This window comes from Nerophis ophidion, linkage group LG03, assembly GCF_033978795.1.
Source record: "Nerophis ophidion isolate RoL-2023_Sa linkage group LG03, RoL_Noph_v1.0, whole genome shotgun sequence".
NCBI lineage: Eukaryota > Metazoa > Chordata > Actinopteri > Syngnathiformes > Syngnathidae > Nerophis > Nerophis ophidion.
The window spans coordinates 86,851,408-86,859,425 of NC_084613.1; positions in this window are offsets into that span (position 1 = coordinate 86,851,408).

The following is an 8,018-nucleotide window of genomic DNA, read 5'->3' on the forward strand; positions in this document are numbered from 1 at the left end:
ATGTTTCCTTTAACTCGGACACACACATCAATACCTTTGGCCGTTCTAACACACTCATTTCCAGGAGTTATCTCTCCCTCTGAGGACTTTTATTAATGTTTCCCAAAATGTGTAGAATATATTTCAACATTTCCGTCAACAAAGATTCGCGTCAGCCTGCGAGACTTAGATAGTAATTAATATAATTGACTAATTAGCTCCTTACATCATGTGTCTTCATGATAGCACTTGTATAAGACTTTTAGACATTTTGATAGTAGGCTGATATAACTAATATAGACACATCATGTGTTGTCTTCATTATAACAGACTTTTAAAGTCAATTTGATAGTAAGCTAATATAGACACCTGTTGTCTTCATTATAACACTTTTATGTAAGACTTTTAAAGTAATTTTAATAGTAGGCTATTATAGCTAACATAGACACTTACATCATGTGTTGTCTTCATCATAAAACTTATGTAAGACTTTTAAAGTCATTTTAATAGTTGGCTAACATAGACACTTACATCATGTGTTGTCTTCATTATAACACTTCTATAAAACTTAGTAATTTTGATAGTAGGCTAATATAGACACATCATGTGTTGTCCTCATTATAACACTTATGTAAGACTTTTAAAGTCATTTTGATAGTAGGCTATTATAGCTAATATAAACACTTACACCATGTGTTGTCTTCATTATAACACTTGTATACGACTTTTAAAGTCATTTTGATAGTAGGCTAATAGACACATCATGTGTTGTCTTCATTATAACACGTATGTAAGACTTTTAAAGTCATTTTGATAGTAGGCTAATATAGCTAATATAAACACTTACACCATGTGTTGTCTTCATTATAACACTTGTATACGACTTTTAAAGTCATTTTGATAGTAGGCTAATAGACACATCATGTGTTGTCTTCATTATAACACTTATGTAAGACTTTTAAAGTCATTTTGAAAGTAGGCTAATATAGACACTTACATCATGTGTTGTCTTCATTATAACACTTCTATAAAACTTAGTAATTTTGATAGTAGGCTAATATAGACACATCATGTGTTGTCCTCATAACACTTATGTAAGACTTTTAAAGTCATTTTTATAGTAGGCTAATATAGCTAATATAAACACTTACACCATGTGTTGTCTTCATTATAAAACTTACATACGACTTTTAAAGTCATTTTGATAGTAGGCCAATAGACCTAATATAGACACTAACATTATGTGTTGTCTTCATTATAACACTTATATACGACTTTCAGAGTTATTTTGATAGCAGGCTAATATAACTAATATATACACTAACATTATGTGTTGTTTTCATTATAACACTTAAATTATGCTCTTATACAGTTGTGATCAAAATGATTCAACCCCCACAAAATGTTTGTGTTTTAGCAAGTTGGACATGTATTCCGTGTTTGGTTTATAGTCATATCAAATAAAAATGTGTCAAATAGATAAATGCAACTTAAATTGTAACACTCTAGTTTACAAAATAGCAAACAAGGACATTTTTCTTAATATCTCATTGACAAAATGCTTCAAGCCCCTAGTTCCATGCATCTTTAGTACTTAGTAGAACAGTAATGACATCCTTCAAAGGTGAGACACAAGCTTCTTGCAAGCATCTACAGTATTTTAGTCCATTCCTCTTGGACAAAGGCCTCCAGTTCATTCATATTCTTGGGCTTGTGTGCTGCAACTGCCTTCTTCAAGTCCCACCACAGCTTTTCTAGAGGATTTAGGTCTGGCGACTGTGAAGGCCACTCCAGAGTCTTCCAGCCCTTCTTCTGCAACCACTCTGATGTTGATTTGGAGGTATGCTTGGGATCGTTGTCCTGTTGGAAGGTCCAACGTCTCCCAAGCCTTTGCAGCTAATATATCCTGCTAGGAAATAGAATTCATAATGCCTTGAAGGCGCTGGAGATTCCCGGTACCTGAGGCAGAGAAACAGCCCCAGAGTATGATTGACCCCCCACCATGCTTAACAGTAGGAAAGGTGTTCTCTTTGTAAGCATTTTTTCTCCTCCAGACATGACGTTGATTCATAAACCCAAAGAGTTCCAGTTTTGTCTCATCACTCCATAGAACAGTTTCCCAAAACCTTTGGGGTTTGTCCAGATGATTTTTGTCATACTGTAGTCTATTTTTCTTGTGCCTGGTAGTCAGAAGTGGGGTGCGCCTGGTGTAGTGTGCGCCTTATTGTCTGGGACGAAACCTGCGTTCCCCCCGTCTGTAAAGTCCTGTTGTAGTTCCTCAGCTGTCACCCGGGGGTTTTTCCACCACTGTACGCACACAGCATCCTCTTTCTACCACGCCCAGGTCGTGTTTCCACTGTGCTTTTAGCTTTAAACTTGTGAATTATGCTCCCAACTGTGTCTCTTGGAATGTGTAATGTCTTCGCTATTTTCTTATATCCATATCCTTTCTTATGAAGAGAAGTTACCTCCTCTCTTGACTTCTTTGACCACTCCCTGGACTTCACCATGTTGCAAATACACCATTGACCATCTACAACAGGGGTGTCAAACTCAAATACAGAGTGGGCCAAAATGTAAAACTTAACAAAGCCGCGGGCCGAGGTCCAACAAATTATTAATAGGGACCCAAACAAGTTTTGCGTTGAATATTGAACAAGCAAGGCTTATATAACTTTATAGTGACATGGAACATCTAGTTTAAAATAATAATAATAATAATAATAATAAAAATTTAAAAATATCAATGGCATATCAAACAAAATTTAAATAAAAATCGTATGCCTCTTTTCTATTTGCAGCCTTCTGAGGTACATATCAAAAATAAACTATTTCCACAGGCTAATAATACATTTGAAAATAAAACAACAACAATTAATCAAACATTGAAGCCTTAAAGGAGCAAGAGAGAATGCATGAATAAAACCTTAATTATTGCTCAATTTGCAACACTGATTTGCTTTAACACTGAATATGGAACAAGCAACGCTTACATAACTTAATCATGCAAAAGCAACCATAAAAAAACAAACGAAAAAACATCATTGGTACATTAAATATAATAATTAAAAAAAGAAATGCTTCTTTTCCATTTGCAGCCCTCTGAGGTAAATATCAACATTAACGTTATATCAGGCTAATGAATTTGAAAATAAAATAATGAGGTGGGCGGGGTGTGTATATTGTAGCGTCCCAGAAGAGTTAGTGCTGCAAAGGGTACTGGGTATTTGTTCTGTATGTTGTGTTCGGTGCGGATGTGTCTGTCATTCTTGTTTGGTGTGGGTTCACAGTGTGGCGCATATTTGTAACAGTGTTAAAGTTGTTTATACGGCCACCCTCTGTGTGACCTGTATGGCTGTCGACCAAGTATGCATTGCATTCAATTAAGTGTGTGTAAAAGCTGCATATATTACGTGGCTGTGCCGGCACGCAGTTTGTATGGAAGAAAAGCGGACGTGACGACAGGTGGTAGAAGACGCTAAAGGCAGTGCCTTTAAGGCACGCCCCCAATATTGTTGTCCAAGTGGAAATCGGGAGAAATTTGGGAGAATGGTTGCCCCGGGAGAGGCAATGAACTTTAGGAGTCTCCTGGGAAGTATTAGCGCTGAATGCGGTGTCACAGCGGCACTGCCTCTGTATAATACCGGCGGGCCAGTTCTAATGTTAATTTGATATTGTTTCAAGGGCCAAATTAAATTACATGGCGGGCCAAATTTGGCCCGCGGGCCAGAGTTTGACACCCATTATCTACAAGAAGCTGAGCGTCAGTCTTTTTCAATCAGTTTAATTGTTGCTCGTTATGGTTCTAATCACATCTACAGGTGCTTTCAACACCTGATTGAAAAGACCTTATTCAAATTCTGTTCTGAAGAGTTATGATCTTCAAGGGTTTGAATAATTTTGTCAATGAGATATTAAGAGAAATGACACTGTTTGGTATGTTACAAAATATCATGTAATTCAAGTTGCATTTGTCTATTTAATGCATCTTTATTTGATATGACTATAAACAAAATACGGAATAAATGTCCAACTGGCTAATACACCAAAATTGTGTGGGGGTTGAATAATTTTGATCCCAACTGTAGTCATTTTGATAGTAGGCTAATATAACTAATATAGACACTTACATCGTGCGTTGTCTTCATTTGGATTTTTTGCTGCTCCAGACCGATTACTTGTTAGTATTTGTGGTCCAATTTGGCTCTTTCAACATTTCAGCTTGCCGACCCCTGCCTTAAGTCAATGTGGAAAAACACGTTTCACTCGTCAACACAAAAAGTGGGAGCCAATGTTTGCAAACGGGCCAAAAAGTGTGTCTCGGCTCACTTGTTGATGCACATCAGGGTGTGATGGGTCACCTCAAGTCCTTTTAACAGACAAAACTACAATCTGTGGACGCTTTTCTAACCTTCAAAGCAGAGTATTCTCATGCAAAGCTCCAGGAAAAACGAGTCCGTCAATTTCAAAAGCTTGACACTCACATCAGCGCGTTCTCATTCTCCCGTTTCACGTTTGTCCTCGTCTCCACAAAGACGGGCGAAGATCCGAGGTTAATCCTTTCTGCCGCTCTGTAAGAAAGTCGGGACAAAAAGGGAAAGGTAAAGGCCTAATGGCAGAAAGCCCGAGGAGCCACTAGAGATTAAAGTGTCAGGACTATTGACTTTGTGTTGAGTTGGCAGGTAAAGTCACCTCTGCCTGTGCCAGCAGAGAGCAAGGTCTCCCCCTAGTGGACGATGTGGGGAATGACACGGGTCTATCCAGGGCTTCTGCAGATTTAACATTGGTTATTAAAGAGTCTAAAGCAGGGGTCTCAAACTCCATTTACCTGAGGGCCACTGGATGCAGAAACCGGGTAAGGCTGGGCCGCAAGAAAAGATTTCGTAAAAAAAATCTAACATACACTTTTTGATGATTCACCTTCTTTGAATGTCTTTCCCGCCCTAGCAACTTACTTGCCAGCTCTTGCGATCTTTCCGGGAAACACCCGAATATCAGTGCCCCTTCCAACAATCTCCTGAGGAAATCATTCTCCCGGTTTTCACCCGGACAATATCAAGGGTGTGCCGTGATGGCACTGCCTTTCGAGTCCTCTACAACCTGCCAAGAAGTCCACTTTTCCAGCATACAAACAGTGTGCCGGCCCAGTCACATATTGTACGAAGTTTCTGCAAACCCACGGAAGTGACTGCAAGACATACTTGGTCAACAGCCATACAGGTCACACTGAGGGTGACCGTATAAACAACATTATCACTGTTACAAATATGTGCCACACTGTGAACCCACACCAAACAAGATTGACAAACACATTTTGGGAGAACAGCCGCACCGGAACACAACAGAACAAATACCCAGAAACCAATGCAGCCCTAACTTTTTCGAGCTACAATAGAGGGCGGGGTTGGGGGAGGCGGGGGTGTATATTATAGCCCGAAAGAGTTAGGGCTGCATGGGATTCTGGGTACAAATATGTGCCACACTGTGAACCCACACCAAACAAGATTGACAAACACATTTTGGAAGAACAGCCGCACCGTAACACAAGAGAACAAATACCCAGAAACCAATGCAGCCCTAACTTTTTTGAGCTACAATAGGGGGCGGGGTTGGGGGTGGCGGGGTGTATATTATAGCCTGAAAGAGTTAGGGCTGCATGGGATTCTGGGTACAAATATGTGCCACACTGTGAACCCACACCAAACAAGATTGACAAACACATTTTGGGAAAACAGCCGCACCGTAACACAACAGAACAAATACCCAGAAACCAATTCAGCCCTAACTTTTACGAGCTACAATAGGGGGCGGAGTTGGGGGAAGGGGGGGTGTATATTGTAGCCCGAAAGAGTTAGGGCTGCTAGGGATTCTGGGTACAAATATGTGCCACACTGTGAACCCACACCAAACAATATTGACAAACACATTTTGGGAGAAAAGCCGCACCGTAACACAACAGAACAAATACCCAGAAACCAATGCAGCCCTAACGTTTTCGAGCTACAATGGGGGGCGGGGTTGGGGGAGGCGGGGTTGGGGGAGGCGGGGGTGTATATTGTAGCCTGAAAGAGTTAGGGCTGCTAGGGATTCTGGGTATAAATATGTGCCACATTGTGAACCCACACCAAACAAGATTGACAAACACATTTTGGGAGAACAGCCGCACCGTAACACAACAGAACATATACCCAGAAACCAATGCAACCCTAACTTTTTCAAGCTACAATAGGGGGCGGGGTTGGGGTAGGCTGGGGTGTATATTGTAGCCCGAAAGTTAGGGCTGCATGGGAATCTGGGTATTTGTTCTGTTGTGTTTTTGTGTTACGGTGCAGATGTTCTCCCAACATGTGTTTGTCATTCTTGTTTGTTGGGGGTTCACAGTGTGGCACGTATTTGTAACAGTGTTAAAGTTGTTAATACGGCCACCCTTAGTGTGACCTGTATGGCTGTTGATCAAGTATGTCTTGCCAAATACAACATATGGCTGGGCTGACACTCTGTTGGTTCAGGTTGTAGAGGACGCTAAAGGCAGTGCCTCCACAGTGTCCCCTAAATATTGTTGTTCGGGTGAAATTCGGGAGAATGATTACGCCTTGAGGGTCACTGATAATTGGGAGTCTCCCAGAAAAATTGAGGGTACACAAGTATGACTATGCAAACCGCCATTCATATAAAAGTTGCGGGCCGCACCATCATTAAATTTTCATATTAAGGGGCTGGCCGCAAAATAACGTCTCTCGAGCCGCGTGTTTGAGACCCTTGGCCAGAAGCATACTATTGCATACACAAAACTGTAGGCCTTTGACAATTATAATCTTGAATACCGTATTTTTCGGACTATAAATCGCATTCGGGGGCGCGACTTATACTCAGGAGCGACTTCTGTGAAATTGTTAACACATTACCGTAAAATATCAAATATTTAGCTCATTCACGTAAGAGACTAGACGTGTAAGATTTCATGGGATTTAGCGATTAGGAGTGACAGTTTGGTAAAGGTATAGCATGTTCTATATGTTATACTTATTTGAATGACTCTTACCATTGATTGAAACTTAGTAGATTGCACATTTCAGTACATATTCCGTACAATTGACCACTAAATGCTAACACCGTAATAAGTTTAACTTATTTAAGTTGGGGTCCATGTTAATCAATTCATGGTAATACCATAATGTTACGTTAACATACCAGGCACGTTCCCCGTTGGTTATTTATGTGCCATATAACGTACACTTATTCAGCATGTTGTTCACTATTCTTTATTTTAAATTGCCTTTCAAATGTCTATTCTTGGTGTTGGGTTTTATCAAATAAATTTCCCCCAAAAATGCGACTGTTTTTTCCCCCAAATTTTTATCCATCCATTTTCCTACCGGTTGTCATTACCAAGTTAATTTCCATTTATCGTTTAATGTACTTATTTACTATCGGCCCCGAACAATAAATATATAATTGTTAATACCTATGGACATAAAATGTAATGCTTTTATGTCCTATAAGGCAAGGGTGTCCAAAGTGTGGCCCCAGCAGCCAATTTTTTAACAACTCGCGACACCTTCTAGTAAGATTACTCTTCATTTAAAATTGAAGTTAAAAAGTGGCTTTGGAGCAATCAAAGATGCTCACACGGTCACTAAGGTGGCCACAATGTTTGGCGGATCAACTTAATGTGTATTATATTTATCCATGACAGCATTTTTGTAAATTTTGAGGTGTGTCTGTTAAAATCATGTTTTTTTACAAATGACAGATGTGAACAAGAGCATGTATTGTCTTTGTGTGATGATGTAAATGAGGTGTGCTTGTATTGTATATTAAGTATGTGTTCATGAAAGGGCATTTAATGACTTGTCTTAATTTGATTGCATATTATGCTATGATTTTGTCACAATTTTATTGCATGATTTTTGTATCTCTTTAATTTAGGTAGCCAGGGATTGCAGATGGAAATTAGCGATTTAGCTATAATCTGGCACAGAACATATCTGTCTTTGAGCTTAATGTTTCTGTGTGTTGTCCCTTCAAATAAAGATTAA